This window comes from Triticum dicoccoides, chromosome 2A, assembly GCF_002162155.2.
Source record: "Triticum dicoccoides isolate Atlit2015 ecotype Zavitan chromosome 2A, WEW_v2.0, whole genome shotgun sequence".
NCBI lineage: Eukaryota > Viridiplantae > Streptophyta > Magnoliopsida > Poales > Poaceae > Triticum > Triticum dicoccoides.
Window position 1 is genome coordinate 308233468 of NC_041382.1, and position 9847 is coordinate 308243314.

The window sequence follows — 9847 nt, forward strand, 5'->3', positions numbered from 1 at the left end:
GGGCCCCCAACGCTCCCGTTTCAACCGAGGGAATGAGCATCTCCATGAAGGAGGACAACCGAGGGAGGAAAAGTACTGCTTCCGAGGATCCGTAAGCCGAAGCCTCCAAACGGGAGAAGAAGTCTCCCACAGAGGGTCCTGCCTCGGGGGGTGCTTTTGCCGCACAAAGTCCGCGGGGGGATCAGCCCTCCAAGGAGTCGTAAGTGATCCAAAATACTTTAATAGTAAAGGTATGCTATCTTTTTTCTGAGAAAATACCCACCGCATATATATTGCAGTTCAGGCCTTAGCCCCTCTCAGATGAGCTCGTCTTCAGGGGATCTTCTTCCAGAGATGATGGAGAGCGAAACGCCTCCCCCGGACTCCTCCACTCAAGAAGCGGGCGACCCCGAAGTGTCGTCACGGAGGGCCTCTCCGGATCCGGTGAGGCCAGAAGATAATCCCATAGACCCTCGAAGCCCCAGCGTCCGGCTCCCGAAAAGAGCAGACAAAAGAGTCCAGCACCGTCTGGTGTGCGGTCAAACGTTCTGAGAGAGTTGGTGGGGCGAGCGGCCATCTCAGAAGAACACCGTATGCTGATGGGTATGGTGATGGAGAGAATCTCGTCCGCCGAAAGCGGATTACATGAAGCCTTTATGAGTCTACTGGCAGACTTTGAGGTACGTCAGATAATATGTGATAGTACTGCACATGTTAGGTGTGCCCTGTGTAGATAGTAGCCCCTGAGACTTTGGTTGTCGTCGAGAATGGCGGCGAACAGAGGATCATATTCCCAGAAAATAACCAGACTGCCCCTATTTGTAGGTGGTGGAAGCTCCGGTGGCTAGCCGGACTTGTGAGTTTGCCAAATTAAAACGACAACTGGATGCGGCAGACACCGACATCGAGCTTGTTAACAAGAGGCTTGACGAGGCACAAGGTAAGTGTTATTATCTGGTGAACGCCACATAGTAAGAGCAGCAAGATGCCAGTATCTTTAATATGTTGTGACTGCAGATGGAGCTGCCACCATGGAAACCTTGCGGGCAGAACTTGCCTAAGCCAAGGAACAAGCGAGGATTAGTAATGCCGCTGCTTTGAAGGCGGCCGAAGAGTTGAAAGCCGAGAAGGCCGCACATTGCCAGAGCTAAGAGAAGATGGCCAAGCTGGCCGTACAATTAAAATACACTGCCGACCGTTGCCAGGTCCTTGAAAAAGAAAACCGAGTGAAGGCAACGGACCTTGAGAAGGCCACGGTGGCAGACAAAGACACCCTTTCTGCTATGAGAGCAAAGAAGGAGGAGCTGCGGGAAGCCAGGGATATTGCGGCTGGGAAACCTTTCATGTTACGAAGGAAGTTCGGAGATCCACGGTATGCCCCTCTGGATCGGCTGTGGAGTTCGGCAGATGCGTATATGGATTTGGCGGCGAGCGCTGCCGATGCAGCCAAGTACTTCCAAGGCCAGACAGATCGTGAAGTGGACAAGCTGTTCTGGTCGCAATTCCACGTTCCAGAGCGTCCGCTTTCATTGACTGACCAGCTAGCCGAATGGGCCGAACTGAATAGGTTGTCCGGACTCGCCATGAGGTCTGTTGTGGATCAGCTATGGCCGGAAAAGCCAAAGCCGAACAGCTATTTCAACTTAGTGCAGCAGTTCCTTGGTGCGGTGCCGCGTATTAATGCGATGAAGAGGTCGGCGTGCATAGAAGGCTCACGGATGGCCCTTGCCCGTGTTAAAGCATACTGAGCGGAGATGGACACTACCACTGTTGCGGCGCAGGGTTCGGCCATAGGCCGAGTGGCTGCCGAGCATTATTTCGAGGAAGTTCTCGAGGGTGCTCGTTTGATAGAGGCCCAGTGCTCAAAGAATATTATGTTTGAGTGATATGTATTCTCATTGTAAACACAATGCTTTTATGAGGTTTTTATAAGGCTATGTTTATACTTTTGCCTGAAAGTAGTATGATGCCTCATGTGCGGCCGTTTATGTATACATGTGTATAACCTGAAAGATTGCAGCCGTCGGCTTCAACCCCCACGCATATAATGCGGAGGTGCTCGCAAAAAACGCGTGTTCACACTTAACCCAACGTCTTGGTCCTATTAAGGAGGTGATAGCGTAGCGAGCGAGGCAACCGGACTATAATGCTTTAACACTTTCACTTAGCCATAGGAGTTTGACAGTGGGGCTACTAGATAGCCCCTGGTGGCTCCGCACTCTCCCGATCGCGGGGTGCGTACATGCCTGGCCGGAAAACGGCCCTTTGTTAAGGCGGAGCGATTCTAACATTCCGATAGGTCATCGAGTGGTTGACTAGTCTCACGCTATATCATGACAGTCAGTTTTCGGCTTTCTCTACTGATGTGCTCGTCTGGATGAACCAGGGCACAATCGCAGTAGTTCTCCTGGTGCTACCTTAAATGATAAAGCGGAACGTAAGGCACCAAAACACAGGAGCCAGGCAAACCCAACATTTGACCAAAGACAATGATTCGGAGCTGATGCATATAAGGCCAAACTCGCGACGTCGAACACTCCCTAAGGTATTCGGTCTTTACGGTATAAACCAGGCCTGAATAGTGCCCTTTGTAAGAAGCCCCTTGTGTCCAGGTACGTGCATTATTCTGACGTGGCCACATGCCAAGACGTCAGCATCCTTCTCAACTGTGCTGAGAATTCGGTGGATATGTATCAACAAGAGACAGTAAAAAAGGTTTATGCAGGGTCTTAATCTAAAAAGAATCCTTGGAGCGGGTCCCTGCTGCACGTCTGCGCCTGTGTCTCCGTTGTGCCGTATCCTGGACGGGTGTAGCACGATGATCATCTATAAAAGATAGGAACTTAGGTGAAAAAGTTGTCGTGCAAAAAGATATTTTTTAAAGAAACCATGTATAATTCAAGATGAGTAAAAATTGCCACTTGTCTACGCGCATTGAGCCCCTTGTATTTGTAATAGGGGTGTGACCATTGATCCGGTATGAATTACATATAGCCGCGTTGGACTCGTCTAACCGTGTCCGGGGTCTTGATGACCTGTTAAATGCCTTAGTTGGTGAGGCCGTTTTTAGTGTGCGGCTGCCAAGGCAGCCGCACTCTCTTCGGCGCGCAAAGATCACTTAATACTTCCGTTTACTGTAATGATGCCACGTGGGACGGGCATTTTGAGTGTGAGGGAAGCATAGCGCGGTATTACATTAAAGCGAGCGAAAGCTTCGCGTCCGAGTAGTGCTTGATAGCCACTTTGGAACGGAGCGATGTTGAAGGTTAAATGTTCGCTATGGAAGTTATCGGGGAAGCCGAATATAACCTTTAGTAGTAGGGAGCCCGTGCAATGAGCCCCTGGGCCTGGCGTTACTCCTTTAAAGGTAGTATTGCTATGGAAAATTTTTATTGGGTCTATCCCCATTTCGTGGATTGTGTCCTGGTATATCAGGTTTAGACTGCTTCCACCATCCATCAGGACTCATGTGAAGTGGTATCCGTCAATTATTGGGTCTAATACCAGGGCAGCCCATCCTGCATGCCGGATATTTGTTGAGTAATCACGATGGTCGAAAGTGATCGGTTGAGACGACCAGTGGCAGGACTCCGCGGTGATAGGCCCTTGGGCATATTTTTCTGGTAGTGCCGTTTTGTTTCTTCCTTTGATCACGTGTAACACGTCTACTGTTTTGACTTCTGGTGGAAATTTGTTTTGTTCCCCAGTGTCTTGCTTCAGAGGCTCATCCTCATCTTCGCTTGGTGTATCCTCCCCCTTGTGTACGGCGTTGAGCTTGCCGGACTGCTTGAAGACCCAACATTCTCTGTGGGTATGATTAGCGGGTTTACCAGGGGTGCTATGGATCTGACATATTTGGTCCAAAATTTTGTTTAGGCTGGACAGTTCGTCTCTGGCGCCTTTAGAGGGTGGCTTTTGCTGACCTGGCCGAGAGCTTTTGAATCCGGTGTTTACTGTCATGCTCTTCGTGCTGTCTTCTTTATTCCGGCGTTTGTTATTGCTCTTGCGCCGTGATTTCCCATTTCCATCTCTAACTTCAGATGTACTGGGGTCGCTGGTGCTGCATCTGGCTAGCCAGCTGTCCTCAACCGCGCAAAAGCGGGTCATGAGGCTTGTTAATGCTGCCATTGTTCTCGGCTTTTCTTGGCCAAGGTGTCTGGCAAGCCATTCATCACGGACGCTAAGCTTAAAAGCTGCCAAGGCTTCAGTGTCCGGACAGTCGACAATTTGGTTCTTTTTAGTAAGAAACATGTTCCAAAGTTTTCGGGCTGACTCTCCGGGCTATTGAGTTATATGACTCAAATCGTCCGCGTCCGGAGGTCGGACATAAGTCCCTTGAAAATTTGCCCGAAAAGCGTCTTGAAGCTCTTCCCAGCTTCCAATGGAGTTTTCGGGGAGGCTTTTAAGCCAGTGACGAGCTGGCCCTTTGAGCTTGAGGGGTAAGTACTTCATGGCGTGGAGATCATCTCCTCGAGCCATATGGATATGGAGGATATAGTCCTTAATCCAGACCCCAGGGTCTGTTGTTCCGTCGTATGCCTCTATGTTTACGGGTTTGAATCCCTCTGGAAATTCATGGTCCAACACCTCATCGGTGAAACATAGGGGGTGTGCGGCACCCCTGTATCTGGGTGTGCCGCCTTGTTCGGATGTTTGTTGTGTTACATTGTATGCTGGGGTGCGCTTGCGTGGTCCATAGATGGATCTGGTTGCGCCGTCCTTTTGGTGCAAGCCTTCGCGTGGATCGCGTATTGTCTGGTGAGTGGCATTGTTTGCTGCTCTATGTTGGCCGTGAGGTCGTCTATCCGGCCAGGTGGCTTTTTTGATTTTTGGTTGTGGGGGGTCTGAGGCCTCCTCATCGAATTCAGGTAGTAACTTCTGCTTTGGGTAGCTCTTGGTGGCGCGATTGTCGCCGTACTTCGCTGCTGTGTTGAGTACTTTACTCCATATGATTTGCAGTGTGTCATGCGCAGCCTTGAGCCTTTGCTTCTGCTTTTTCAGACTCCTCGCGGTGGCAACAAGCCTTTGACGGGCATTCTGCTGCTCCGGGTGCCTGTCTGGCGTTATGTCGTCTAGACTATTATCTTTGACAGAATTGGTTTGTTTGGTTTGATTCTCCGTATTGCCGTGGTCCTGCAGTGGTTCGCCCTGCTCCAACGCTGGGTCTGTATGATCATTATTTCTGCCGAGGCGGGATTTGGGGTGGCGCTTGCGCCGCCGCTTTGACTGCTTCTCAAGGGAAAAAGCCTTCGGTGCGTCCTTCCGTTCCTCGTCGTCGTCTTCTTTTGGTGTGTCCACCATGTATACGTCATATGATGAAGTGGACGTCCAGTGCCCTGTGGGCGGTGGTTCCTCTTCGCCTCCCGCATCGTCGGCCATACCATCGATGTCTTCGGAGTCGAAGTCGAGCATGTCGTTTGAGTCATCGACAGTGGCTATTAAGTGGGTGGTGGGTGGGCGTCGAATTTCTTCGTCGTCCGCATCCCAATCCTGTTAACCATAATTCGGCCAGGGCTCTCCTGACAAAGAGAGAGACCTTAGCTAATTCAGAATGTCGCCGAAGGGCGAGTGCTGAAAGATATCCGCGGCAGTGAATTCCATGATCGGTGCCCAATCGAATTTGATTGGCAGGGGCGCGGGCGGTTCGGAGTCAGAAAAAGAGTCCGTCACCTTGGAGTCATGGGCTGCGCAGAGGGTTAGGCTGGTGTTTGGCTCAATCGCCGTTGAGACTTCAGCCCCTGAGGCGGTGTCTAACCACCCGTCCTCGTTTGGCATAGTTGGCTCTGAGCTAAAGGTCGGAGGTGATGCGGGCGCGGCCTCTAGGGTACTGTTCGGCGGCAGAGCTAGGTCATACCCATCGTAGCTTTCAATCTGCTCCAGATGGCCAAGCGAATTAGCCCGCAGTGCAAAGCCGCCGAATATGAAGATCTGTCCGGGGAGAAAAGTCTCACCCTGGACCGCATCGCTATCGATGATAGTAGGAGCCATCAAGCCTAACAGTGACGACCCAGAGGAACTCTCAATGAAAGCACCAATATCGGTGTCAAAACTGGCGGATCTCGGGTAGGGGGTCCCGAACTGTGCGTCTAGGCCGGATGGTAACAGGAGGCAGGGGACACAATGTTTTACCCAGGTTCAGGCCCTCTTGATGGAGGTAAAACCCTACGTCTTGCTTGATTTATATTGATGATATGAGTAGTACAAGAGTAGATCTACCACGAGATCAGAGAGGCTAAACCCTAGAAGCTAGCCTATGGTATGATTGTATGTTATGGTTGTTGTCCTACGAACTAAAAACCCTTTGGTTTATATAGACACCGGAGAGGGTTAGGGTTACACAAGGTCGGTTACAAAGGAGGAGATATCCATATCCGTATTGCCTAGCTTGCCTACCACGCCAAGTAGAGTCCCATCCGGACACGAGACGAAGTCTTCAATCTTGTATCTTCATAGTCTAATAGTCGGGCCAAAGGATATAGTCCGGCTGTCCGGAGACCCCCTAATCCAGGATTCCCTCAGGGGTGATTTACCAGACGAGCTACGATGGCGCAGAAGTGGCCATCATCGCCGACTACCCCGGTCTTCTTCCAACTTCACACGTAAGTGATCCGAACACACCTTATTCAAAAGAGATCTCTCCTTCCTTCTTACCCACCGCACTATCTTGTGCTCAAAAGGGGAAGGGTTCGGCGCGCCGTACTACTCCAAGGGTACCTCTAAAGAGAGCGTCCCTCACTCCGGGCGAGCCTTCCAAGAGGAAAGCAAACAAAGATACGGTCGTGCCCTCATCGAAGAGGTAGGAATTCTCCAACCTGCACCTGAGCAGTCACGTCCAACCGTGACCTTCCTGTTATTCATGTGTCAGGAGAAAGACGCGCCGGACCGTGTCCGGAGGCTCGAGCGGCCATACTTCCCGCAGCCAGGATTCAAATCCTGCCATGAAGACGGGGGCCGATACGGAGGCGAAGCCGGACTGTCCTCCGGCCGAGGACTCGGATGATGTATCCATCACCAACTCGGAAGTGGAGAGTGCGATGAATCATCGGTGCCGCCGGGCCATTTTATGAGACCCTGGCTTTTCAGGAGAGTCGTTTAACGCCTTCAACTTGGCCAATGCGTACATCCGAGCTACTCGAGATGGGATTAACAGGGCCACAAAGCAACATTTGAAAGATGTGCAGGTAAATTTATTTTGTCTGACTATGATAACCATATGCCAGTAGCCCCCAAGACTTAAAGGAGTTGAAACAACTGATTTAAGGATCAATGTATGACCAGGTGCTTACGTAGAAGAACCCCCAGCTAGCTCAGGAGCTAGAAAAGTGTCAGCGCCAGCTGCTTGCTGCCAATGCCGAACTGGAGAAATACAAGGCATCTCCCGGTAATGTTTCCTTCTATCAAAAATTCATAATGATACACCGATAGTGCGAATCTGGATGCTAATCTTTGTGTTCGGCCATTAGACCAAGTGCAAGAGCAGCTTGACGCCGCTCGAAGCGAAGAACACGGAGCCAAAAAGCTACTAGCAGTGGGCGAGCATGTATTGACAAAAGTCGTTCAAGAGAAAAAGAAACTCCAGGACTCGAACTCCAAACTGGGCGAAGAACTGAAAGATGTGCGAGCTCAGCTAGCTGATTCTGTGAAGGAGAACATGAAGCTGTGAGGCGGCATATTCAGTATGTGGCCACTTTTGTTTTATAACAGTTTTGGAGGTAACGGTAGCTGACATAGCTGTAATTGCAGGTGTTTTGACGAATCGCCCAGAAGAGGAGGTGTCCGGATCATCGAGTGATCTTCTGCAAGGGCTGTCGCAGTTGCACGAGCAAGCTCGGCAGGCAATGCGGAGTGTAGCCAAGGCTTTATGGACATCCGAACCCCCTCCAGGAAGCATGGAGAAGCTGGTAAAGCTATTCAATGGAGCGCGGCGGCGTATCCGGCTATGGAAAGTATCGGCATGCCGAGAGGGTGTGCGAGAGGCGTGGGCCATGGTGAAGACGCGATATACCAAGCTGGATCCTAATCACATGGCTGGTGTCGGACCGATAGGGTCGAATGGGGAAGAAATTCCCGTTAGTTTTGTATATGACCAAGTAGAGGTGGCCGCCAAATATTCCCAACAGGATTGTAAGTTAGACTGCCTGTTGGAAGGTGTAGAGGAGGAGGTTTTTCCAGTCCAAGTGACTGTGTACTTCCCTCATCTAGCTGAATTGTATATCATTTTTCATGGCAGACCTTTTCGTTTCAACCTCCGGTCCCGAAGGTGCGGAGTGTTTCCGAATACCGTCGCAGCCGAATAGGCTGGGGTATGCCTAGAAAACTAGGCATAGGGGTCATAGTTGCTTGAACAGACAAGTTGTATCCGGCTTGCTATGTTATATTACATTGATATCGTAAGAAATATCTTCCAGAGAGAATAGTTCCGTTAAGGGTTCCTTTCCCTGGGTGTGCATGCATTTAATGCACATGTCCGAATGGTGAAGTGAGCACCATGGTTTGTATAACTTCTGGGGGTGCATAATGTAGTGAGCTTTAAAAACATCTTTAATTCGCCGACCGAATATTCCCTTAAGAACGCTAGCTTTCGGCTTCACCCAGTCTGAGGTACACATCCGGATGACCCGGCGGTAATAATCGCAGAGGTGCTCCCTTTATGCCCTAGCCAAACTAACGGGAACGTAGGGCATAAGCATAGGAGCCAGGAAACCCAGCTTGGCCAAAACTTAAGTCATATCGATGCATATAATGGCAAAGAAAAGGTACATATGGAAAAACTCATATGTGAGGAGCTTGATGCTCAAGGAATGACAAGAACTTCTGTCCGAGAAGCCCCCAGGTACAAGTGGTGTACATTTTTAAAGATGTATGTGCCAATGGTGTGCAGTCTAGCCGCACCAAAGCTTTAAAGCAAGAAAGAAGAAAGTAATCGGAAAAGAGAGAAAAATAATGGAAACTATAGGGGAGGAGGAGACGAACAAGGGGTTTAGTGCTAGGCGTAGAATCTCCGGAGTCTGGCTGCCTTCCAGGGGTTCGACTCGAGGCGATTGTCTGATGCATCACGAAGACGGTACGCTCCTCCGGTGAGAACTTCGTCAATTATGAAGGGACCCTCCCATTTGGGCTTCAGTTTGTCCTTTTTATTCTCCGGGAGCCGTAGAACGAGTTCGCCAACATTGTAAGTCTTGGCCTGTACGTCTCTACTTTGATATCTTCGAGCCTGCTGTTGGTAAACTACTGAACGAGCTTTTGTGACATAGCGTTCCTCCTCCAGGGCATCTAGGCTGTCCTGCCGATCGAGCTCGGCTTCTCTCTCTTCGTACATACACACTCTAGGTGAGTCGTGAATAATATCGCAGGGCAATACGACCTCTACACCATACACCATGAAGAAAGGTGTGTACCCGGCAGTACGGTTGGGCGTAGTCCGCAGCCCCCAGAGTACGGAGTCGAGCTCCTCAACCCAGTGCTTGTCTGATTCTTTCAAAGACCGCACTAGTCTGGGCTTGATGCCGCTTATAATAAGACCGTTGGTGCGTTCGACTTGACCGTTGGTTTGTGGGTGGTAGACGGAGGCATAATCTAGTTTAATACCCAGATTAGTACACCAGGTTTTTACCTCGTCGGCTGTGAAATTGGAGCCGTTGTTAGTGATGATGCTGTGTGGGACACCATAATGGTGCACAACATCGGATATGAAGTCCATCACCTGGCCGGACTCATCCGTTTTGACCGGTTTAGCCTCTATCCACTTAGTGAATTTGTCCACCATAACCAGGAGATATTTTTTCTTATGGCTTCCCCTTTAAGGGGTCCAACCATGTCGAGTCCCCAGACTGCGAAAGGCCAAGTTATGGGGATTGTTTGTAGGCAG